Source organism: Rhipicephalus sanguineus, chromosome 2, assembly GCF_013339695.2.
Source record: "Rhipicephalus sanguineus isolate Rsan-2018 chromosome 2, BIME_Rsan_1.4, whole genome shotgun sequence".
NCBI lineage: Eukaryota > Metazoa > Arthropoda > Arachnida > Ixodida > Ixodidae > Rhipicephalus > Rhipicephalus sanguineus.
Window position 1 is genome coordinate 187,624,514 of NC_051177.1, and position 26,947 is coordinate 187,651,460.

The following is a 26,947-nucleotide window of genomic DNA, read 5'->3' on the forward strand; positions in this document are numbered from 1 at the left end:
CTTTTACCTATAAATTATTCGTTTCTTGGCCAATCCCCCAGAGTGGGTGTGAGCCATTTATAAAGGTCATCATCATCATCATCATGCTCATCAACAATTTGTCAAAATTAGATACAAACATCGTAATAGCTACTGATGCTTCAGTTTGTGAAGAAAAGGCAGGAGTGGGAATTACATCATTATCTTTGGATTGGTCTTTCTCAATTCGTTTGCCTGATTTTACACCTATTTATCAAGCGGAATTACTTGCAATCATCCTAGCTTTACGTAAATTACCCTTATCTATAACAGAAGTAGTCATTTTAACAGACTGTCTGTCTGTTTGTTCTTCATTGACGGCACCTAACATGTCATGTACCTTAGAAGTATTTTATTCTCTTGTCCCAAGACATTTACGTTTTATTCGCTTGGTGTGGGTACCAGGTCACAAAGGTTTAACCCTCAATGAATGTGCGGACGCGCTTGCAGTTGCATCACGCGATGGTCCCGTAATTTCTATTTTACCGACGTTGTCCTTTATCTCTTCGGCGCGATTTGAAAAGTTTGCCACGTCGGTTGACATTGGTAAATCTCCTTTGTCAACATCCGAATTCCTTCACCTTGACTTTTCGTGGAAAAATCGATGGTGCTCCAGCAGAAGGGCAGAAATATCTATCACCAGACTACGATGCCGAGTTCCCCCACTGAACTTTTACCTGCACAGGTCTGGTCTGTCTCAGACACATTTATGCCACCACTGCAACGAGAGTGAATCTCTGCACCATTTCTTTATAACATGCAGATTGTACAAAAATCAAAGAAAAAGACTGCTAGAGGAACCCCTCCGAAGGATGGGATTAAATTTATCCCTTCCGATGGTTCTTTCCTTTGGGGCAATTGAATTGGGCCACAGCCAGAGGAACGTTTTCGAAGCCGTATGCGATTTTCTACGGGAGACAAAGCGAATTGCTTATTAGGTTATTTAATTTCATTTTATTTTTCATTCATACTGGCTTCAAAAAAAAAAAAAAGAAATATATATATATATATTTCTAATGTTTTTCTAGCCTTGAATATTAGTGTGAGTTTTTCCCTACATATCCTTTTTACAAACATATTTGAAATGTAAAGCAATTGTATCTCAAAAATAAGGTGCCGCCCGTTTCATGGCCGATCCCCCACAGTGGGTTGCGCCAGGTTGCGAAGGTCCAACCAACCAACCAACTTGCCGCTGGCAGGGACCGAAGCGGCGACCTTCGGATTACGCACCCGATGCTCTTAGCAACTGAACGGCGGTCGTCCCCTCGCCCACTTATGTGCATGCAAACATTGCGACTGTTAGTCAGCGCCGCTCTTTAGCCATGACGGCGAGTGTGGAACGCTCTTTGTTTGTGCCAGATGTCGTCACGTAGAACGTGAACTTTTAACGAGCGGAAAGCTGACCAATAATCCTTCCCATACGACCTGAAGGCATCAGCTCTGACGGAGCGAGACCCTCGCTATGAATGAATGAAGGAAGGGAAATTTTGAGGTATCGCTTCTTTGTTTGACACAATCTTAATGAAAACCAGCAGATAACGCAGCCAAGGAAGGTAGAGGGGACGCTAATCGTAGTGTTTTTAAGTGCACTGTGACAATTGTGGTGTAGATGTGAAGAAAGTAAAGTTGACGAAAAGACAACTTGCCGCTGGCAGGCATCGAACCTGCGACCTTCGGATTACCAACTGGCCTACCAAACCTGCAACCTTCGATGGTCTTACCAACTGACCTACAGCGGCGGTCGTCCTCTCGTCCACTTATCGGGTGTTTATGTGCATGCAAACCTTGGGACTGTTAGAAGCGCCGCTCTTTAGCCATGACGGCGGGTGCGGAACGCTCTTTGTTACTGCCAGATGTCGTCACGTAGCACGCAAACCTTTAACGAGCGGAGAGCTGACCAGCGCACAGCTGCTCGTTAAAGGTTTACGTGCTACGTGACGCCATCTGGTAGAAACGAAGTGTTTCATTTAGGTTACAGACACAGGGATGCCTGGTGTACTGTGTTCGATCACATCAATGAAACAAAAAGATTACCGTAGGGTCTCGCCTTGTTGGCGTGTCGTGTCGTTGTCGCGGTCCATCATAAAAGGGTATGCGCCACAAAAATTGGGTAAATCCCACTAGTCGCCACCGGTACATACTATGCTTATTATGAGTTAATGGTTGATCGCTACTGCCTAAAACATTATGCTTGGCTTAGAACCGGTCTCAGAATCCGCGACGAAGTTTACCAAGGCGCTGAAGTTGCTTAAATAAACCGAGAGAGACAAACGTGCATCTCTACGGTAGTGTTATCAGTTTGAAACACCACTGTTTGAAACATATCTGCAAAGTGATGGTGTGTGACTGAAGCGATAGCGAGTGAAGCAGTAAAGAGTAAAGATTTTTCTATGGGAAACACCGGCGCACACTGCATGCTTCGCTCCTCCCCAGGTTTCTTACATGCTTCGCCCATCCACAGTTTCTTTCTTTCTTTCTTTCTTTCTTTCTTTCTTTCTTTCTTTCTTTCTTTCTTTCTTTCTTTCTTTCTTTCTTTCTTTCTTTCTTTCTTTCTTTCTTTCTTTCTTTCTTTCTTTCTTTCGCATTGCGCAATGCTACGCCCTAATTTTTTATCTATTCGTATTCTTGGTTTGAAATCAGTCATTCGTTTCCGTCAGAAAGCTCAGATGATAGTCCGCCATTGTGGACTGATAATTGTAATGTTGATAATTCTTATGTTAGTGATGGTAAGCCCCTTCTATGTGGAAGAGGCTGCTAACCACGTAATATATTGAAAAATATTGATGTGATGAAAAATAAATGTGTATATGAATGTATGAAAGAACCGTACCATAAATCAAATATGAACTATGTAGTGGTAATTAGTCAGGCTATTAAATTAGGCTAGTAAGTCATTCCTGGCCGCATGGTTTCCCCTCCGCCGAAAAGAAAGATATCTCATCCGATCGCTGGTCACTCGCGTTGCCTCATATTGCCGGCGAAAAGAGAACGCACGGCGATAACGAAGCCGGCAGCGATGACACGGCAGGGTAGGCTGTATCAACAGTGTCCTCGCAGGAGGCTCACCTGACGGTACAGTCCCTCCGGGGTTATGTTGTCGCGATCGACCTTCCTCTGCACTTCGGGGAGCAACTGGACGCCTTGGAGAATTTTGTTGGCAAGCTTTGCGTAAAACAAGCTACGCTGTCGCCTGTCGACATGGTGTGTTCTGGTGCAAGCCACTGCGAAATGCGTGACGAGATGCTTCTGTTGATCTAAAGAGAGCGTTTCAGGATTTCTCGAGCTGATAGTTTGCTGCCGAAAGCTCCTTTAATTTGACAGAATACACTCATGTTTCTCCACTCTGCTTACGTGCCGACATTGTAACCGGTGTACGTTAGTAGAACCGATCACGTGTTATATTTTGCCCGCAACACCCTGGACTCCCCCCTATTTCACTTTTCTTCATGCAACCCTGCTATAACAACGGAATATTCATGGCACTTGAAGATCGTTCTAAATCGGTTCGACTGTCTATAATAACAATGTGATGAGTAGGCTCTGGAGCTTTGCTCCAGCAGACAAATGCTTGTTGTATGTGATCAGTGTGTTCTTTTTACCCTCATAGAGACAGATCGGACGTCAACTAGCAAAACGCTGCCCCACGTACCATTCTACCGATAATCCTTTCCGATTTCTTTTTTTCGCAGCTTCTATATATATCCGTAGTCTTTTTTTTTGCGAACAGCGATGATGGGTAGCAAATCGCTCCTTGCCCGACGAACCAAAAAGCCATCATCATCATAAACGGGTATGTTCCACGGAAATTGGCTAAATCCCACTACACACCACTGGTCCGCTAAAAATGACGAATGCAACAGTTAGCCCAATAAATGCGCCCATACAAATGTGTATAATGAACATCTAAATGGGCGCCCTCATATTAAATATGTCGCGACAAAAGGAGTGTGTGCAATGGTTATTTTGTGCAGGTTGAGCAGCCGTAGATCTGGTGTGAGAAGAAAGGCACTTTTGATTGTATAAAAATGTTTGATGGTATGTAAAAATGTTGAAGGTATAAAAAATAGGTTGCTCTAAGAGGATCTAGATACTCTGCCAACAAATGTTGTTATTAGCAAGGGACGCATCGCAATCTGAGGAAAGATCTGGCGTGGGAATATTCTGCCCTGCACTCCACTGGTATTTTTCATTACGGTTGCCTGGCTTTCTTCCTAATTTTATCGCTGATTTTATGGCAATAGTGTTAACTTTACGCAAGTTACAATTACAGTAGTTGCAGGTATAACTGACTCATTATCCGTGTGCTCCTCTCTTTCTGCATCTGGTGACCCGCCTATGCTAAAGCTCTTTGAAGTACTAGTTCCCGTGCATATTCAATGTATTTGTTTGATCTGGGTACTTGGCCACAAAGGTCTGTTTTTAATTGAAATGGATGATTCTATTGGAAAGGCTTTGCTTTTGGTGCCGATTATTCGTGCTTTTCTGCTAACAGAACACATAACGATGGCGAGATTTCAGTCACTAACATGCAGGAAAATTTTATCAGACGCAGTATTGGCTACGTCACCGGAGTACAAGCACCTCTTATATCCTTGACGCAGCGATTTATCCAAGTCAAGAGTTATGGAAGTGCATAGAACGAAATTTCGTTGCCGCGTTACTTCCCCCAATTTTTCGTGACTTCCCCTCTGTGCCTCTTCTGTAATGAGCCTGTGCCTCTTCTTTTTTATATCCTGTCGCCGGTACGTACATGACATTGAGGAAAAGAATAATAGTACAACCTATTCGCAAGCTGGGCCTCGAAGTAGTAAAACGGGCTATTCATTCCTTCGGGACCACTACGCTGGGTACAGGGCTGTTTTCTTCGCCATTGAGGAATTCATCAGACAATCTAAAAGAAATCTAGATAACTTCTTCCTGCTTTAAATACTTTATTATCAATAACTCCTACTTCAAATTAATACGATAAATAACTATAGCCTCTACTAATGATTAACTACGGAAAATATTGGATAAATTCGCCCACTACTCGGCCAATGCCCTGCATTGGGTATGAGCCATGTCCAGAGGAAAACAACAACAACAAAATGTGCCACAGAAATGGGGCAGATCCCACTACTCACCACTGATCCGCCAAAAATGAAGAAGGCAAGTTTGCCCAACAACGAATGGTGTTCTGGCTCGCTGATCTGTTACGGGGTGTCGGTCGCGGTTCGGGCGGTAGTGTTTTTGTGATTTTTCTTTCGACTTCCAACCTTTTCTGATCTTATTGTACTGAGAGTACCTGATGTCTCTCTCTTCTCCAGGTCAGAGGACTTTCCTCTGGACGGCCTCTCTTCCCACTAATGACATGCCTATAGAGGCTTTTTTGCGCAGTGGTATCCACAGCGTTCCTGTTGCTCTAGTGCCGACCAATGGGGGATTAATCCGAGTGAAGAATCCGAAGGTCATTCAGGAGGAACTGCGGAAAGCAACCTCACACTACCAGAGTATCACCGATGTTCGACAGTTTGGCAGGGGTGGTATTCTGTGTTGCTCGCCGGACCAAGCCTGTGTATCCGACCTGTTAAAGTGCACATCGTTTGCATCCCATCCGGTGAGCCCATTTATTCCTGCTCATCTCGCTTGCGTTAAAGGCTTAGTTCGTGGAGTTGACTCGAGCCTGTGCGCTTCAGAGGTCTTGGAAATGTTTTCTGCTGCCGGGGCCATATCAGTGTATCGATGTTCAAGAGTATCTGACAATCAAAGAGTCCCCACAGAATCAGTCATTGTGACATTTGCCGGCATAAATAGGCCCACAGAGATTAAGGCGTGGCCCTTAATATATAGAGTTGAGGCACTTGCTCCCCGTCCACTGCAATGCGTTCAGTGTTGGCGATATGGTCACTCCATTAAGGGATGCCGATCATCTCCTCGATGCCGCATATGCGGAGAAGACCATGACACTAAAACATGTGCTTCTCAGAGCGAAAGATGCTGTCTGTGTCAAGGTTCCCACCCAGCCGATCATTCAAACTGCCTAGCGAGAGCTCAAGAGCTTCAAATTTTAGAAATTATAGAAAGGAAGCGATGCTCACGCCGCGAAGCTCGAGCTATAGTATTAGAGAGATCCTGCGGATATGCTGAAGCTGCTGCTCGTCATTCGCAAGCCATGGATACAACTATAGGCGAGGTTGTAGCCGCTGCGGTTGAGAAGGCAATGTCGAAAGTACTGAGCGCACTTTTTGAAAATCTTTCAGAGACAATTGGACAAGTTATGACAGATCATATGACACAAATCTTGAAAGTTGCAGGGCGCACTGCACTTCATACAGGCGTCATGCCCAACCATGAGGAACTAACAGAGGATCCTGTGATAGAAGCCGTATCTGGCGCTTCTGATGACAATGAGACTACAACATCTCGTTTCGAACAGGAGGGTGGTAGTATCTCGGAGACCACGTCCGAAAGCTTAGAAAGTATGGATTTGGACATTAGAGCCACTAAGCGTCGAGCTGCCCCTTACTCCCCGAAATCCGTTCTCTTACATAGACTGAAAACAAAAAAATGTCAAGATCACAGTCCATCGAAGAAGGAAGATTTCTTAAAAGACAGCATTCTCCAGAAAGCTGTTGAAACTGCTGGTTTACAGTCAACATAGGTTCATTAAAAGTACTACAGTGGAATTGCCGATCAATTTTTTCCGCAGCAACTGATTTGTTACACCTTTGTGCAGAACTTTCTCCAGATTTAATTCTATTGCAAGAAACCTGGCTTTCTACAGAAAAAAGTTTCAATCTAAATAACTACCATTGCTTTCGTTTGGATCGCCCTTCTTGTCGAGGGGGCTTAGCGTGTTTTATCTCTAAAAACATCTGTCATAAAGCGAAGATTACCCACCATTCCATATCTACAGAAAGTGAAATATTGGCAGTAGACGTAAATATTCCTGGCTGGACACCGTTTTCCATAGTCAATGTATATTTTCCTGCAGGCGTTACGAGTACTAATTATCTGGATTCCGCACTAGCAGCATGCAGAAAGAACATAATAATAGCAGGAGATTTTAACTCTCACCACATATCGTGGGGTTACCGATCCGATGCCGGTGGTAAACGGCTGCTAGAATGGTCCAGCTTGAATGGTCTTCAGTGTGTGAATTCCAGAACCCCTACTTATGTATCTGGCCTATCACGTTCTGTCATAGACCTGACCTTTTCAAGCTCCGGTTGCATCATTTCGTCTTGGTCTGCCATCACTTCGGCCACAAACAGTGATCACCAACCAATATTTTTTGAAATAGCGTGCCCACTTACGTCATTAAGCAAATGTGTTCGCAATTATGTCAATTACAACAAATTTAAAGATTCATTACGGTCACTCTTAAACAAGCAAACAGGACTAAGTGACCAAGTAAAGGCACTTAATTTCTGTCAACTATTAGGAGATAGTATGAAAAAAGCTCAATTCAGTGTGCAGTCAACTAAAGGCGGCGCTCATGCGCCATGGTGGAATCCTGACTGTGATCGCGACTACAGGCGACGTAAAGCAGCGTGGAAAAAATTACTTTACAACCAGTGTCCACGTAACTGGAAAGATTATAAATATGCTGCTGCTACATTTAAACAGACTATTAGCAAAGCCAAAGAAGATTATAACTCCAAACGATACAGGTATATGTCAGAGACAAAAAATAAGAAAGCATTATTTAGGTTTCTGAGACACAAAAAGATTGTTCCCCCACCAATAAATTTAGAATCAGCTTGTTTATCAGCCGTAGAATTGGTTCAGTCACTGGAAACAGTTGCGAAAGGATTGGAGTGTCGCTTCACATCGGTGTTACCCTATCATTTATCTGTTACAGAAAAAGCCAACGAATATAAGGCAGCGACCTTAGAAGAAATAACGGAAGTAGTAAAGTCACTGCCAGGCTCAGCACCGGGCCCAGATAATATAACTGCAGCCATGATAAAAATTATGTTTGATTTATCTCCCATCGATCTCTGTAACTTTCTAAATTTTTCTATAGAAAATGCCTGGATTCACCCAGAGTGGAAAGTTGCCAAAGTAGTACCGCTGCTTAAAAAACAGGGCGCTGGTTATGCAATAGATAACATTCGGCCTATTTCCCTCACGTCGAACCTCGTAAAACTAATAGAGCGATTATTATATAGACATCTTGAAGAATGGATTGAAGCAAGACATATACTGAATGAATCGCAAATTGGATTCCGCCCTGGACGCTCTGTTTGGTGTGCCCATGTTGATTTGGAAAGTAGAATTAAACTTGCTCGGCACAAAAAACAGTATGCCGCCCTAGTGACCTTAGATATTGCGAAGGCATATGACAGCGTAGAACACGCCATCTTGATTAGTAAACTCCGAAGTGTAAATGTTCCTGAATATATAATTGCATGGATACAAAATTTTCTAAGTGGACGCACATTTTATTGCTCGCAGAATGGGTTATCTTCTCAAAAATACAAACAAACAAGGGGAGTTCCTCAAGGGTCAGTTCTCTCGCCCATTTTATTCAACATATTACTAAGTTCGATTCCGTCGCGTAACGACGTGCAAGTGTATGTATACGCGGATGATATTGCATTCTTTGCATCCTCCAGTGATATACATTCGCTGTACAACATTCTACAGTCATATTTGAATGAGATCGAAATATGGCTTAATGACCTGAATTTGTCTCTGAATGTTAACAAAAGTGCTCTTCTTGCTTTTCCATTGACTTTCCCCGTGCATATCGCACTTATGTACGGCCAGGCCTTTATTCCGCAGGTCGATTCATTAAAATATTTGGGCATAATATACACGCCTAATCTTAATTGGAGCTCGCACATTGAGTACATTGCAGCTAAAGGTTTACGTGCAATTGGATTATTAAGACGAATCAGCAGCACTCGTTTTGGAATGCGTAGAAAAACATTGTTAATGATATATTGCATGTATGTACGTCCAATATTAGAGTTTGGATGCATTTTGTTCTGTGGGGGACCTGCTTATAAATTACGCCCTCTTCTAACTATAGAACGTGAGGCGTTACGTTTATGTCTCGGACTTCCAAAATTTGTAGCTAATAATATACTTTACCATGAAACAAACCTGCCATGTCTTCAAACTAGGTTTAGAATTTTAACAGTTCAAACATTTCTAAACATATATGCCTCCCAACACAGACGCTCCCAATATGTATTTCTTAGAGAGCCGTCCACATTTTTTGAAAGTGAATGGTCCCGACTACATCGCCCTCAAATAATTTTCGTGCAAAAGCTCCTGGAGCCATTACAAGTGACATTTAGTGAGATAATCTACCCAAACGCACTCAAACACACTGCAGTAATAGAATATGACGACATATTTCCAAAAAATGCTAAGTTATTGCCCATTAGATATTTAAATGGGTTGTTGGAAGACCACCTTAAAAACGTACGGATAAATTCAGTAATAGCCACAGATGCTTCTGTTACTGATGAGAAGGCAGGGGTGGGAATTTATTCAGCAGCACTAAATTGGTCATTTTCCCTCCGTTTGCCCGACTTCACACCAATATTCCAGGCAGAATTAATCGCAATTATTCTTGCTCTGCGGAAACTACCAGCACATATCTCTTCAGCAGTTATATTAACGGATTCCTTGTCTGTGTGTACGGCATTAACAGTGCCAGAGCCATCGAGCTGCCTAACAGAATTTTACTCATATATGCCCAATCACGTACGGCACGTCCGGTTGGTTTGGGTACCAGGCCACACTGGACTGATATTAAATGAAGCGGCGGACACTCTGGCGGCAGCATCCCTTAAAGGACCGGTCATAAATGTTCTGAGGCCGTCTTCTAATAACACGATCGCACGATTCCGAAATTTTTGTCTGCAAGAGGAACGCACTAAATCTTCCGTCCTAAACAATACATATTTTCAGCACCTAAGGTTTTCGTGGAATAGCACATGGTGTAGTACAAGGCAATTGGAAGTAACGTTAACTAGACTGCGATGCAGAATACCGTCACTAAATTTTTATTTACACAGGCCTGGTTTCGTTCCTTCCCCTAACTGTAATTATTGTAATCAAGCGGAAACAATAGAGCACTACTTCACAGAATGTCGAAGATACCAAAACATAAGGCAAAGACTTCTAAAACCTCCTTTTCAAAAACTTGGCCTTGAGCTTTCCACATCAGCATTACTCTCCCTGGGGGCGTCGGCACTAGGGCAATGCAACAGGGGCATATATGATGCCATATTCATTTATATTAAAGAAACAAAGAGACTGCCATGTTAATATTATAAGTAGAAATATATCTTTTCATTCCCTTACTTAAATTTTTGTAATTGCTTATTTATTTAATTTTATTATTTAACAATCGTTTAATTAACATTTCATTAAAAAAAAAAAGAACCAAAATTGCCCAAACATTTTTTTTTCTTTACTATAAATTATCTTTTTCGCATATTCATTTTAACTTATTTTTTCACAAAGTCTACTGCCGCACGCTTCGTGGCCGATCCCCCGTAGTGGGTTGGGCTATTCCCCCAAGGAACCAACCAACCAACCAACGGCGGCGAGCCGAAGACCCCGAGTACGTACGAGAGAATGCTAGGTAACGGGCAAGGTAATGGCGGCTACGAGAAGACCCCGAAGCGATGGAAGGCCTGCGCCAACGGCGACGTGCCCGTAGATCTATGAGAGGTGCGAACGCTTGGTTGCAGCGCGAGTTTCTGTCTCTTGAGTTTGGACAACAGTGTTGTGTGTGTAAGTGTCTGTGGTTTAACTAGAACCTCACTGCGTTGAGAATCAACGAAGAAATAACCTGCATCACTTGGCTAAGGCCTAGAAACAACATAGAAGCAACCATATTAATCATCAGAATCTTCCAGTTCCGCTGTTTGAAGCCTTGCGCGGCTTAGTGCAAGCTTCGCCAATTTTTAAATGCGAAGCATTTCTTAGCGAACCTCAGGCACTTTGGGCGTTTCTATCTATCTATCTATCTATCTAGCCGCCTACGTCTGGGCGCTCTCCAGGTCGCATCCATAGGTTGCAATATACCAAAATTTGCATAGCATAGGATAAGTGTATGACGAACACGATTCACTGGTGATGACGTGAATAACGCAAAATACTTTCACGTGTGGCACATATCCACATACCAAAGTTCATGTTATGCGGGTATATGCCACAGGTAATAAGAGAGTCTCAATCAACGCAGTAACTGGGAACATACACATTGACACGGAACGAAAGTGATAGTAGTAATAATTGTTGGCGTTTTACGTCCCAAAACCACGATGCGATTATGAGAGACGCCGTAGTGAAGAGATCCGGAAATTTGGACCATCTGGTATTCTTGAACGCGCACTGACATCACACAATACACGGGCCTCTAGCATTTCGCCTCCATCGAAATACGACCGCCGCGGCCGGGATCGAACCCGCGACCTTCAGGTCCGCAGCCGAGCACCGTAACCACTACACCACAGCCACCGACGCACGCAAAGTTAGGCAGCTGAAGACAGAGCACCCCTGAAAAACTGGGGTCAATGCTTCCTACAAGAACTCTGCCGACAGGCCCATGTCCCTCATGACTACCGGTGACTTCAGCACTGATTTCTCAAAACCCAACAACGCCTGCTTCTTAGACGGCCATGAAAGACGGCTTGGATGTGGACAGGGCATCACAAGGCCTCGATGCCACGTCCAGGACAGGAGGTATATCATATATCATTTCTTCGTAAAAGCCATCCGCGGTCTCTACCAGCTCTACTATACCTCGCACTTCACTACACTTCAACCGTTCGTAGCCGCGCGATCACGAACGGATCCTATAACAGGTCCTGTCCAGCTGCTGGTGCTCACTGATCACGGTGACGATGACCTTATTGAAGAACTGCCAAGAACCCCTTCCACACGTGCACACGGGTTCGTGAAACGTGCGTGCGTTCTCCGTCATAACGGGTAAGTTAAGCATAACAACTGTAACGCAACTCTAACGAATGCAATTGTGACTGTGACGTACGTGCAGTGCGCCTGCGCGTGCCACTCGGCTGTGTATATATCTAGGGACACCTTTCTGAATAAAACTTAGTTGCGAGTAGCGCCTGTGCTGTGCATCTGTGTTCCTTCACTGTCCTATTCGAGTTCGCGCTATGCAGTATTGAAGAATATAAGCACTACACATCAGCTTACTGCGTCTCATGTCGGTAACACGTATGTTTCTGTTGGCATCGTTAAGGAACTGCAAACAACTAGTTGTGTAGCACATGTGTGACTCTTCAAGGTATGTATGTGCGTGTACCATTTGCACATTTCTCTAGCGTCGTTCCGTGACATTTCGCTCAATGTGAAAAATCGCGACAGTCGCCTTCCTGCGCATGCTTCGCATAACATCGATTCCCACGGTACGTGGGATCTGCCGAATTTTTTTTCTTTGCATCGTTTAGACACAATTTGTTACGTGTGGTTAGTTTTGATTTGTACAACTCATGGCTATTTGCCTACCTGTTCAATAAAGCTGTTGATGATGATGATGCTGAGATAATTGGCACCTACCCACTCGGGAGGATCGGCCAAGATAATGCTGCTACTTCATAAACAGCAGTCTTCAATTTTTAACGTGATAGCGTTAAAGAGCTCGTATCGCAGAAATTCCGCCGTCGGCGTCGGCCCCGTTGGTTGTGAGCGAAAAATCGTGATCTTGTCCGTGACCGAAAAATCGAAAAAGCTGCAAATAAATAAATAATAAAAATGTTGGGTCCGAGTGAGAATCGAACCCAGGCCGTCTGCGTGGCAAGCAGGTGTTGTACCACAGAGCCACGCCTCTGCTTGGAGCTGCAGTGGAAAGTAACTTTCATGCTTCCCAAAAATACGCGTCCTGTATACGGGTGTCACAGTACGAGATATAATATGGCAGTAATATTGCGTGGTACAAGCGTACATTGCCATCGGGCGTCACACCACGTCAATATCATAACGACTTGGTGGTTTAAAGACAGCCACCCATTACAAAAGGCACACACATTAGCTACTGCGCGTATTCCCTTAAGACCACGTAGTGGGTGCATCGCAGCTTCGAAAAAGGTTCTCGCGCATAATTGCTCCTGGTTTAAAGCATGCTACCCATTACATAAGGCACACACCTTATTGCGTGCATTCTGTTAAACACTCGTAGTGTTCGAAGTGCGCACTAGGGGCAGGAATTGCTATCGCGTTCAACTCTTAAAGGCGAAGCTTAAGCGTCAACCAATTTTTTCTGCATTTCGTGCCCACACTTTTTGGTAATACGCATTTAGGCACTATACAGACCATTTAGTTTAAAGGGGCCCTCACCAGGTTTGACAATTTTGAGCTAACGAGCGCAATGCATACACTGGGCGTTCACGATCACGTCTGCCAAAATTTGCAACACTACGCGCCGCGGAAACGGGTCAAATTTTAAGGTGAACGCTGCTTGCCCTTCCTCTCGCGGGCGCGCGCTTTAGAGAATGAGGGGATGACGTACATGAGAAAATGGCCCTACGTAGATGGTAGTGCTGTGACGTCGCTCCTCTACGTAGACGACTGTGCTGTGACGTCGCCAACAGGAGCACGTGACACTGCGATAATTATTTGACACGACATGTGTAGGTTGTGTAATTTGTTGCTGGAATAGATTATTAAAACTTGAGAGAAATAATGAGACACACAAAGGGAATGTGTGCGTCGTTTTTTACTTTTTTTTCGTTAATTGCAGCGAGATGCGGGGCTAATGTGCCTCCCTTTCCCATGCGTTTGTGTCCCCGCGGTTAGCGCATCGAGCAGACGCCAGCCCTGGAAACGAAAGTAATGTTATGGCGCGTTGGAGCACTCATTATGCTCATTTATCCTACCGCGTCCAAGTAAACGTTAATGCGGCACTGGCTCATGATACCGCCACTCTCGTGCCCGTACACATGTCGCAACTTTCATGCCCGTCCCGCAGAAACAGGCAGTACACCACAGAGAACGCCGACACAACGCCCACGGCAGCTACATAAAAAAAATCACAGCATATCCACGGAGTCAATGGTGATGAGTGGGCGAAGCTGCGGAGGTTCATCGGTAAACCATGAATCTTCCGTGAATTCTGCCCAGTACATCTTCACCGACGTGAGATCAGGCGCGTTTATACTAAAGGTTCTATGAGTTATGACGACTTGCAGCTCACTTTAATTTTACATGTACGCTGTGAATTTTCATTCTTTAGAAAACAATTGCTTTAGAAAACATCTGGCGTCTTTCGTTAAGCAGCTGGCGTCTTTTCGTTTTGCTTTTAGAAAACATCTGGCGTCTTTCGTTGGTTTATTTCATCAATCAACGGCGTTTTGAGCAAAATTTTCATTGTTTAATCACGCACAGGAGAAATCTCACCAGGCACTACCTTGGAGGTAAACAATGGCTGCTAATGGGAATGAGAGACAGAAGTCGGCTTTTAGCTAACACTTACACTTCTACTTCTACTAACGTTTCCTACTGGAACATGCCAATGGCTGCTAATGGGGAATGAGAGACAGAAGAATTCGGCTTTTAGTTAACGCGCACGCTGCGAATTTTTTATTGTTCAACAACGCACAGGAGAAATCTCCCACCGGCACCACCTCGGAGGTCAAGACCTGGTACTAGCGTTAAGACTGGTTACGCACTACGAGGGACGAACGGGTGCCGCTTTAAGGAGTTTCGCCCCTAAAAAAAGGTAGCGGCCATGCAACGCCGCTCGCGTGCTCGGGGTGGCTCGGGCACGTCATGCGCACGTGACCATGCATGCGCATGACTTGTTCATGCGTATGTGTCAAGTGAAGAGGGCAGGGAAGGGATTTGGCTTGCTAAGGCCACACGGGGCGAGTGACAAGGGTTTGAAACTCGCCTCCTCGCATCCTGGTTTCGCGCCGCTACAAATTGTTGTTTTTCTCAGCTCGTAATGAACCGTAACTTAGCAACGTTGCAAAAATTCTTGCGGCATACTGCTCTTCATTTGGCACACAACAACTTCCAGCGTCTAACTAAAATTTTCTATGTGGCCTGGTGAGGGACCCTTTAATCACTCGTGAACAATGCTTCTTATGTGGCGTTCGACTACTTCAAGTGGTATTTTAGAGACCAAACTAGCAACGCTGCCCTCAACGGTGAGGGCATGGGTAGCTTGCACTTGTGTGGTATTGCTGTTCTCTCAATCTCTTCTACGAGAGCGCCGCTTGATATAAACCCGCGAGTTGTATTATGTAGTCGATCTTTTAATGCGGCCCTTTACAACATCGTCTTACGTGCTCCAGCACCATTACTGTCAGGTGAAAGGTGCTCATTTCGCTCCAGGCATTTACCAATAAATTTATGACTGTGAAAAAAAATTGACTTTAGAGCGTATGGTGGAAAAAGCATAGCTTTGGTGCTCTATGGCCACTGTAGGCGTTGCGCCATTAAACCCGACCAATAATAGTAATGAAATAATCTTATTCGAATTCTTCGAATGCCATTTAGGATATGGCGTGTGGAGGGGTTGCATGTCTTGACGTAGTTTTAGAATAAGGTAAGTGAAGGTTTCCGTTAGCTATTGTCGCCGCTACGCATGCGTCATACGCTATCTTCTTGAGTATCCACTTTAGTTACGAAAATAGCGTATCGCACCCTATGTACGCTAACCCTGCCTACGTCTATTCGAAAACTGTCCATTAATGCAGGAGCGCACGCTTCTTGCGCAGATACATGAATTGCTGGGCGAACACGTGGAAATTGCACCTGTACAGCAATTTCCGGTTTCCACGTAATTATCCCACTCCTCGTGAAAGCTCTCAACATTGCTTCTTTAATTGTTGCAACCTTCCTAAGTGAACAATGAATGTTGAAGAAAGTTAGGCAAACATTAACATACATTTATCAAGCACTATCTGAAAAGGTGAACTCAGAAAAATATTGTCAGTGATAAAATTTATTCGCATAGTGGACTACAGTGTTGGTTGAAGAAAAAAAACACTCTTCGAATATGCAGAGATCATAAGCTCTAGTGTAGCTAATAATCACACAGAAAACATCATGATATTAAATAAATTAAATAAATTAAATAAATTATAGAAACGGATGAAATCAGTTACGCGGCACTTCTCGTTAAGCGTCGTAAAGAAGTAGACTGCATAATAAAGATAGCTATGGTAGGAGGGTTATAAAATTAACAGTCATCAACGTTTAATAAACCACAGTACCTGTATAAACAGATTCGCAATATATTTGATAATAAATTAGTAATTGTGAAGCAAGAAATGTATAGGACAGTATTATGTTATGCGAGCAATTTGCAGGTGGTTCTTTGATCGGGCGAGGTGTAATTTTTCCCCAGGAATGCAGCCAGTCTGTTCAAAGTGTGCAGTCGGGAGTACTCGCCGTATCCGCATACGTTGTCAATGTCATCGTACTGAATGTCGTCAGCGACGATGTTATAAAGCAGATGAGTGACGTTCCTGTTGGTGTCACACAGCTGCAGAAAAGAATAACGTTACCGTTCAGCCGGGTGACTAAATAAATAAAAAGATTTCTTTCATGCCTACGTGTACATAATACTACTAATATAATGGCAAGATAAAACTGTTATATCGCTGCTTGACTCAGCTCCTGCCACACGCACACACAAACTTCCGTAAACACATATACAGAATAGTTTTCTTTCTATGCAAGGTTTAATTTCGGTAAAATGTGTCAGCTTAGGTGAGTGACATTGATATGAAAGATAATTATAAGATAGTGAAATATGCATTCATAAACAAACAGTGGACCTACATACCAAACAGAAAAAACGTTATGTCAGACAAACGTTTCATGGTACTACGAACATAACCGACAATCAGCATAATCAACATGAAAATCTCTAAAGCTACAGAAACTTGAGCTACGTAGTAGTTATCACAAAGGAGGGTAGTCTTTGAAGCACGGGCAGAGGAGAAGAGAATGCAACAACACAAACGCCCTCTATCAAATGAGAGGATGCCCACCGGCGGGAAAGCAGGTAGACACAAGACATCTGCGCGTGCTCAGGTATGGGGCTCCACCTGTTAATCAGGCACGCGTGCGGAATTAAGCGATAGATAACTGCTCAGGTATTTGCTTATTCTCTGCGCAAGTTAACGGATGGGTGGCTCACGCATGAGCTTCCACTATTGATATGCAAAGCCTCGGCCATTACACGCGTTTCTTCATTACCGTGTCTGTATCAAACGACAAGTTGATCGAATTTGAGCGTGCCTATAAAATATCGAAGGCGCGAATACAGAATTTGAGGCGATCTGCCGGTAAACGACATTTGATGTTCCACTAATATCTGATTAATGCCACAAAGGCCTGTCTGCCCTGCGTCGAAACTGCCGTAGCTGGCGCACCAGCACGGCAAATTGGACATTTATTGGTGTGTTTTACAGCCCAAGGGCATCTCCACTTTTTAGGCTCGACCTACTCATTCCTTCTATGCACGCCCCAGATATTTTACTCTCATTTTAAATAACGCAACACTTTATCAAAGACGGATACAAAAGGGACAAACCACGAGCGCTTTGGTACAAGGAAACAATAAGAAAACCAGCAAGCCCACGTGTCAAACATTTAATTACTCAACCATTTGTATCGCGCAACCCATAAACATCACGATTTTTTTTAACAAGCAAGATATAGAGCGTGCTTACACATTCAATGTCAACTGCTTCAAAAATCCAGCAAGCTTGCAATTCTCTGTTGCGATAAAGAATGTTTGTGTTACAAAAATATGGTAGGCAATCACAATCGCTGCAGTGGACAGCCTAGTGACAATCAGCATGTTCAATCATGTTCATTCATGTCCTCTATGCCGCTCATTTACACGTAATTCGGTTTGCCCAACGTAGGTGCGAACCGATGGCAGCGGTGTTTTACAAACTACAGGCTGTGACCAGGAGAGGTACTTGTTTCGATGCCCTATGTACAAGTCTTCTTTTCTGTTTGAGCAGGACACCTTTTCTACACAATTCATATAGTTTGACTGGAGCAGATAAGACTGATCTGACGCCAGCCTTATTGCCTATCGCTTTGAGATCATGCGCTCTGCCATTAATATACGGAATAACGGGAACTTTTTGCTGATGCTAGAATTCTTCATAATTTTAGAGACGATTTTCTTTGTTTTAAATTCTGTTCAACTGGCTAGGCGACAACTGCGATGAATGAACCTGAGGGCAAACAGCTGTTTCCAATCGTGAAACTTGTTGAAAACTTTTATGCGTAAGATGAAAGCCAGATTTATTCAAGGAATTAAGTAGGCACATACGTGCAACTGACGTTTGAGCTGTTTTGACCTTTGAACAACAACAAGCGTTGAGCGCGCCCTTTTAAATGTTTCGGTCTGAGTAAAAGAGAAGGGTAACAACGGTTCCGAACTTCTGGCTCGTAAAACCAGCAAACTTGGTTTGGTGAAACTGTAAGGTCCATAAATTTCAAAGTGTCACCAATGGGCATTTCGTACGTTAGTTCTTAAGGCTGGCATATCCTTTGGAACACATTCAGAACCATGTCTGTGCAATGATGAAACGTGCAGCTCTCATATGTGAGAGTGACAAGGTAGTCGTCAATGACCCGTTCCCTTCGTAAAGCTTTTGAGAAGTAGACTTGTTGCCACCGAGAGAAAGCAACAGCTGGTGCCAGAAAATGAAGAACTATGCCAAGCGATTTGCGATTTAACTAGTTCAGAGCTTAAACCAGTTAAATCGTAGTGGTACGAAAAACAAACAAGAACAGCTGCAGATGCCGCGCGCTTCCCGCTACATTGGCCGATGTGTGTGAACATTCGCTGTCGTTCAAGTACAAAGTCGTAGTGCCGCCTCTGAACTTGAGCCAATTAGAGAGACCGATCTCACCAGATGATCTGCGCATGCGCGAGTTTCCGACAGCGGCACTGCCGCCATCTTAGTTGGAGTACTCTGAGCGCTGCTGGTGCGGCTGCTTGCTGCGTGCTGCAGGTATATTGCAGTTTGGCATGAATCCTCGGCACAGAAGACAATTGAACGCTGTGTTAAACTGTGTCCGGACCTCTCATGTATGTTATTTTACTTCAGGTTACACTGCATATTCTAGCTTTAAGAAAAAAAAGAACAATAGACGACGTTTATATATGTGACCAGGTCGGTTTCGTCGTGTTGATGGGCACGCGTCGCTTCGCTGAATAAGTATTAGTTAAAAAAATAAAGACGAGAAATCATGTTCCTGTCGTCATGAGCGCAAAAATCTTTAGTGAATGTCAGCATGCGAGCGATAAAAGTTACAGTGCGGAAAATAACTTGGCCAAACGTAGAGCTCTCCGCGACTACGAAGACGGGAAAAAACCTAACCGATGGGACGAAAAAAAAAAGAAAGCTTCTTGCGCTTCTGTTTTTGTTCAAGCACTACTTTCAATGTACGTACACTGTGTTGTCAGCGCAGGACTTCGAGCACAGTGATGCGTTAAACGTGAATGAATATGAGACGGTCGCTGTGAAGCAGGTTAGAAGCGCGTCCGCGGGGCAACCGCTGGCCGCATGCCGTTTGCAAAAGTTTAACGTCACCCCGCCACGGTGGTCTAGTGGTTATGGCGCTCGACTGCTGACCCGAAGGTCGCGGGATCGAATCCCGGCCGCGGCGGCTGCATTTTCGATGGAGGCGAAAATGTTTGAGGCCCGTGTACTTCGATTTAGGTGCACGTTAAAGAACCCCAGGTGGTCGAAATTTCCGGAGCCCTCCACTACGGCGTCTCTCATAATCATATGGTGGTTTTGGGACGTTAAACCCCAGATATTATTACTAAAAGTTTAACGTCACGGAAATCTCGTGAACGGCAAAATATTTCCTGCTGCACAAGGGATGGATGAGTCAGTAAGAGGTTTTGGTGACACAAACAATGTGGCGGATGAGCAGTAGCCCGCTCAGGCCGGCGGCGGCAGCCTCAGCTGATTGCTCGGCGCCGATATTGTCGCCAGGCCTATACTGCTTCGAAGCTGCAGTGTATAGTTATGTACACGTAGGTTAAGAGCCGCCTACGCTTATATAAGAAGCTAAGCTTTGCTACCGCTGTTGCTGCTTTACGCTGCGTTCGCGATAATATCACATATTGAAAAGAATAGGGAAATCTCGGCGGCGGAGTTCGCTGCGATACCGGCACCGTCAAATTTTCGCCGTGTACTCCATGACGCAAGCTGTAAACATAAGTTTGGCTTGTATCACAGGTATCGTTCACGCTAGACACTTCACAGTCGTGATCGCTTTTGATGAGAGGTCGGTTTAGGTGTCGCTATATATTTAAGCGATCTCTGTTTCGCCCGGAAAACGCGTTGTATCCAACCTGTCACCGCTGGCGGCGATCGCCCCGACGAGGGGATCGAGCACACGTATGAAGTTTCGCTGTCGCTGATCGGCACATCAGTAGCGCAGAAAGCTTGTTATGACGCAATAGATTGTTGCTAAATTACCATGCATTATACACACGGAATTCACAAACACGGTGAACAATACATTGAAAGTGCGCGGTAGTTGCCGCTCTGTCCGACTTCGTTGACTGTCGCACACATTCCTGTCGGAGCTTGACATCCTTTGAAAACACGTAAAATCCGACTCCTTTTGCTTCAGGTTGCTGTTGTAACATCTCAGCTTGCAGCACGTGAACCCAACCATTGTGATTCATCCAAATACGGCCCCTAAAGCTCGATAATGCAGCTCCCCGATGCACCAGCTATATGCAGCTGAACGTACCGAGTACTCTAAGTACCGGCATGTACTGCGGTAGCGGTGGCGTAGTGCAACTCGCGGTGAGATTGGTCTATTAGATAGGCGTGAAAAATTCGGCCTGTTGTCAGTTGCTTGAGCTCGTCTTTGCAGTCGTCGACGGATCGTTGTAGCCTCAGTATCTGGCTCCACAGCTCTCTTTCTTTTCTCTTTCATTTGGCCTTTTCGGTAGTGAGCAATGTAGAGGCCGAATGGCTGTCGACCTGGACGCTTTTGTCGCATGGGGCAGCCTGCTCAGCCTTGTTCGCGCATTATTGTGACACTGTACATAATGATTGTCGGTTGTTTCGCCGGTAGCGCATGTGGTGTCCATGGGCTCCAATTCCTCAGCTTCGGGACCTAATGTCAGCGCTGCACATGGCGGCGATCGCAAGGCAGCGTTGCTACTGGTACATGCATTCGCTGACTGTTCGGACGCAGCACGGTCACGATTAGTGATACTTGCCATGCTTGGTTCAGTTGTTACCTTGGGCTGCAAACGTGAAGGGTGGTAGTCTGGAGACTGACGCTACTCTGGATCCTTCTTAAGCCGCCTCTTCTTATATTCTATGAAACCTTCGGGTCGTAAACTACGGTCGCATATTCTATAGCGTAGTTTGAAGGTGTATTAGGAGACCAATTATCCCATCTAATTGCATGAAGCCACCTCTCCTGAACACCAGCGACAGCTGGAATTTCGTGGAACGACAGACGCATAGTGTTTAAGGCAAAAACCTTATAGATGCCTCATCAAATGTGAAAATTCACCGTCAGTGGCATCAACGCAAGTGATGCAAAAATAATTACGTGATGACATCATATGACGTGACAGGTCATAAAATTTTGTGACATCATCGTGACGTTACACAACGTGACGTCGTCATATTAAATCTTCGCTTGGTCAAAAAGTGCCGATCACAGAGGCAGTGCATGCCTCCGCTGATGTGCAGAAAGCTTACAGCGTCTCCGATCCTTGAGGCTGTAAGAAAACCACGTTAGGTGCAGAAATATCTCGGAGGGAGGCAGGGGATGTTCAGTACATTGACTAGAAGAAAAAGAAGAAGATGGCTTCCGCCTTTTAGTCGTCTTAGGTGAATGCATAAGGGATCCTGCGAGCTTTTCTTTAGAAATAAAGGGAATTGAAGAAAAACAATCGTGATTTCTTTCTGTTCCAGTGGAACACAACAGTATGACATACTAAGGCACGTGAATGACTTGGATGCAATATCCTGAAATAGAAAATAATACACGCATACTGTCAAACTCAAATGCAAGTATCTATCCGGAAGCATGGCCTGGCAGACTGCCTGCGAAATACATGCAGTGGAAATTGAAAGGAACGCGAACATGCGGCATCTACATTATTTGCTGTTTCGCATTTATTTTCAAGTGGTTGTAACCTGGATGATTGATAAAAAGACGGAGTCATCCATGATACAGTCAAAGACCATCTAGCATCTCTTAATTGCCACCACGGTCAGAGCGTGACGAAAAAAGCGCGCCACTATGTTCGCGTTTCTTTCCCAGTCCCCTGTACCTGGGAAAGCCTGCGAGAAACACAATTTCGTGAGCTTCGTAATAACGCACGGCAGTTCAGTGTCAGCTTCCCGTAATCTACTCGCACCACGCCACCACGCGACTGTGGCGAGCGGACGCGGAGCGCGCGCTCGACGGCCCAAGGAGATCGTTCGCCCAGGCACTGGTTGGGGTTGGTGATGCCTGGGACGGAGGCGCCCATGTGGGCGGGAAGCCAAGTGGACTTGTGAGGGAATCCGGTGTTCTTAGTACGAATGCTGTGAGCAGCCAAAGAGATTTGGTTGGCGTAAAACGACTTGACGGCCGTCATGGAATCAGAAAAGATGGGGGATGGATCCCTAGTCGTTTGCGCCATAGAGATGGTGAACCCAGATGCTAGAAATTTCCTGTGCCCTCCGCTACTAAAAGAATAAGCGCTAAAATCGACGAGCACAAAAAAAAGGAGAGCAGACTTAGGACTCGCGCTACTAACATTAGGCACTGTGGCACTAGCATACCGGGCAAAAGCAAGACACGTTCATCCTGGGTGGCTTTCGAAGAGATTTTTATCAAAAAGAAGGATGGTGAATGATTAAGTGAGGCGTGGATATCCTACATGCTTCTGAATTTGAATTTCTGCAGGGCTTCTTTTGACATGCGCAGCTGTCACTTGCACCTTGTTGTACTGCAGGTGTTATCGCATATGTGTTTTCGCTATCATATCTGGTTTTTTGCTTTATGTTTCCAATGCGATGTTGCGCATGCGCAACACTATGGAAGTTTATTGAAACTCTGTGGTTGTGCCGAAAATAATTAGATGTTAGTAGCGCCAGTCCTTTGTCTGTTGTCATTCTTTGTGCTCGTCAATTTTTAGCGCTTATTCTTTTAGTGTTCATGGATAGCCAACTAGCCCGACAGTCTGTTCCGCGCTCCACTACGGCGTCTTTCATAATCATATGGTAGTTTTGGGGCGTAAAACCCCGTTTCTAAATTATGTTGACACACGATTTGGTGAGAGAGGGCTTTAGGCACGACATGGTGAGCACAGCAGCGCAGGCGTGAAGTAAACGTAAATGAATTTGCTATGAGAGACAAGAAAATATCTAGAAAGAGACACGCGTCAGTCCACAGATGTGCCCGTTTCACTAGGTAGCGTTCCGTACCTGAGCATGCGCAGAAAAGTTTTTTGCCTACTTTCTCTTCAGCACATAGCGCCCCTTCACGTGATAGTCAGCGTTTGCGTTGTCATTTTGCTCTGATGTCTCCGTGTTTTCACTCCCATCCTCTTTTGTGCTCAAAGTTCTACTGCACATATCAGGTACTTCGTTACAATACACATTACTCTCGATTGGCGACGACAGAGAAACCAGGAAATATGAAGTTCAGTTGAGTCCCATGCATATAATAAAAGCACTGACATGCACACTGGCGTTTCCGTGAAGTAAAATAGCGGCCTCGAAATAAAGTGGTGCTCCCATTGCAGATATGCTGCTAGAGACTGCATCAATGTAATAACTAGTGGTAATAGCTTGATAAAGAAGCAGTTTCGCCGTAAAGGCGAAACAATGAATCCGATAGCCACACAGTGGAATGTTATGCGAAGTCAGGCGAGCAGCAAACTCGTTTAGCATCCGTTCTGGCGTAACTGAACAATACACTGGCGTAAGGAAAAGCGGTTGTTGCAGCGAGCGAAACGACCTTCGCGCATTCTATCGCTTCAACGTAAACAGCATGTGAAAATGTATGAGCCTTCTGCTCATCCCTGTGAAGATAGGGCACACGTCTGTCCAAAGAACACAGTTCCTTCTGAAGCCCTGCAGCCTGCAACCCTGCTTCTGGTCCCTCTAAGTGCCTTTCGCACGAAGAAGATGGCCGTCGCGTCTCTTCTCCGTTTGAGCAGCAATCGTCGGCTGTCCTTGCAAGTTTTCACTCGCAAATGAAGCATACAAAACGCGGGGTGATGCTATCGATTTCGACATCACATGAAGCATGACGGTAATGGCAGAAATACGTCGGGAGTGTCCACTTTTTGCTATCGCAATAACTTTTTTTCGTGAAATGGCAGCGGGGTGGGGTGGGCTAATGCGATAGGCTTGTGGCAGTATACTTACCTTTCTAAAAATATATATAGGTTAATTAATCTGCTTGTTTGCTCTGCGAGCTTTTTTATGATGCAAAATAAATTTTCTCACAAAGTCTGGAGTTCTGCGCTATGCAGTGAGAAAAACAACGCAAGATTTTCTTCCCCGTGTATCACGATTGACCGAAAAGGGGCTCAACACCCCAATTGGTCACGGCTACACACGACAGCGCCGCCGCATTGGGCCTACGGCAGCGACTAGAGTCGGTCTGTTGTCAATATCAGGCACATATTTGGCTTTGATCTCTCACGCGGTGTTGGAGCGTATCGAATTTCTATGTGTGTGGGCTATATTTATTTCTTAATAGCGGTCCTATTGATTGGAAAATGTGCCTGAGAGTTACGTTACTTTTACCGGTTCGGTTACTATCAGCACAATGACATTAGAGCGAAGCTTACCTGCACTAAGTTTTTTTTTTTTGTTCGGAATACAAACTTTATCACGTCTATTCCATTTGCCCATCGCCTTTTATGTCTTCGTAGCAAGCCGTCGCAACTTGTAATACTTCAAGCCATATATCGGCGGCGCTTGCGCGCATGACCGAACACAGCGGCCATGGAGGCGGATGCGCAGGCAATTATGTGCATGACCTTACGTTGTCATCATTGTTTCAAAGCGCAAACCCAAGTGCACCTACATGGCCGCACATCACGTTTTTGTAGCGTTAACTACACTGGCCGAGATTGAGCAGTTTCGCGTGGCTTCTGGAGAGCCGTGCTGTGCAAGTGCGAGTAGCCGTGACGTCACATGGTGCACAGCTGGCGCGCCGGAGCCACCGCGCGCGCCTCGAGGGTCTGCGCATTCCAGAGGAGTGACGTCATTGCCGTGGCAGACGCACTGGTGCCGGCGCGTACCCAGCTGTGAGCCTTTGTCACGCAGTAGCCTAATAATAATAATATCTGGGGTTTTACGTCCCAAAACCACGATATGATTATGAGAGACGCCGTAGTGGAGGGCTCCGGAAATTTCGACCATCTGGTGTTCTTTAACGTCACGCAGTAGCCTAGTCTGACGCTGCGCCGGGCGTTGGGGCCATAGAGACGGCAGCGTGTTACTACACTAAACACCGAGCCGTCTTTGTGGCAATAGAGAAGCAACCTGACGTTGAGCAAAAATAAATATACATGGGTCACATAATGCGTATACCGTGTGTGTGTCACTGAAGCAGCAGTAAGCATGATAATGAAGCTAATCGTAGACAACCAGGTAAGCTAAGAATAATCAGCTGAACCTTAGCTCACGCTACGTGTATCCTAGCATAGCCGAGCTAAGCTACTGCAAAATTTTTTGTGAGCGTGAACAGACGCTAGCTAGACCTTCTACTTTATCTAACGTATCTGAATACAAAAATTTCTTCTACGAACGACAACACAAAATGCCCCACGTGTTCACACCAAGTGAGCAGCAGAACTTCTCACCTTGAGGCGAAAGGAGGCGGCACTGTCGTACGTGAACAACATGTAGTCCGACTTGTCGTACGCAAACATAGCCTCGAAGATGCTGTCGAACCTGAACGTTTCGTTGTATCTGGGGTCTTCACAGCACTGTAGGAAGAGAAGGACGTCATTGTTCACTAAAACGCACATAAAATGAACTTTTTGTGAATAAAATCAATTATTACGTGGTCACTATGGTATTGCAGAAAGTTCAGATGTTGCACTGAATAAAAAAGTCACAGTTTCGCCGCAAGGGCGAAGCAATGAATGCGATAGCAAGAAATTAATGCTATACGAAGTGAGGCTCGCCAATGGATACTCTCAGTTTGAACAGCGCTCCTGTTGCAAAGGCGGCCCAAGCAGCAAAGGAAACTAGCGTGCTTCAAGTGTCGAGCTGTGACACTTGATAGTTCGCGCTCATCTTCTGTTTGTTCGTTTAGCGGCGTCCCTTGAGCGCGAGTGGCTTTCGTACGCTCCGTAACATGAGCGCGGACATCACGGTGAAAGCGTGAAACAACCCTCTTCCCCTCAGCACGAGAAAACCGCGCGGGCAGACAGCGGAAGGGCAACGTTCTCCCTGCGCAAGTATAAGAAGAAACGAGCGAGCTCACCGACGACTTTTAAATGCGCCCGTCGCGCTCTTAACGCCATCTCGCCGGTAATGAAGAAACGCTTATAAGTGCAGCCGTCTCTGAGTCCGTCCGGCGGTAACGGGTGCGTATATAACGCTCGCCGTTAGCTACGTGGAGGATCTGCGTTTCGTGGCATAGTGGATAGCGCCACTCGCTGCGGAGCAAGAGGTCCCTGGTTCGATTCCGCGCTTCGGAAGCATTTTTCTGAATTATTTTTCTTTGGGTCTTTTAGATATATATACATACTTATACATATACGGTGCATGACGGCGGCGACGGCGACGGCAAAATCCAGCCGAGACTGTCCATATAATTGCTATCGCAATAAAACGACCTTCACAGGTATAACGAGCACTGCGCAGGTACCTGGGTGCCGCTGTTGGAGAAACAATTGGCTGAGGTTTCAATCTTGTAAAGGTAGTTATCATGTGCGCAATGCATGGTTGACTTCGTTTTTTCAAAGACT

At 45.0% G+C, this 26,947-nt stretch overlaps 1 protein-coding gene across 1 annotated transcript in view; it reads right to left on the reverse strand.

Moving 5' to 3' along the window:
• Nucleotides 1–26,947, reverse strand: part of LOC125757418 (uncharacterized) — a 251,141-nt gene that overhangs the window by 70,920 nt on the left and 153,274 nt on the right. The window lies entirely within an intron of this gene.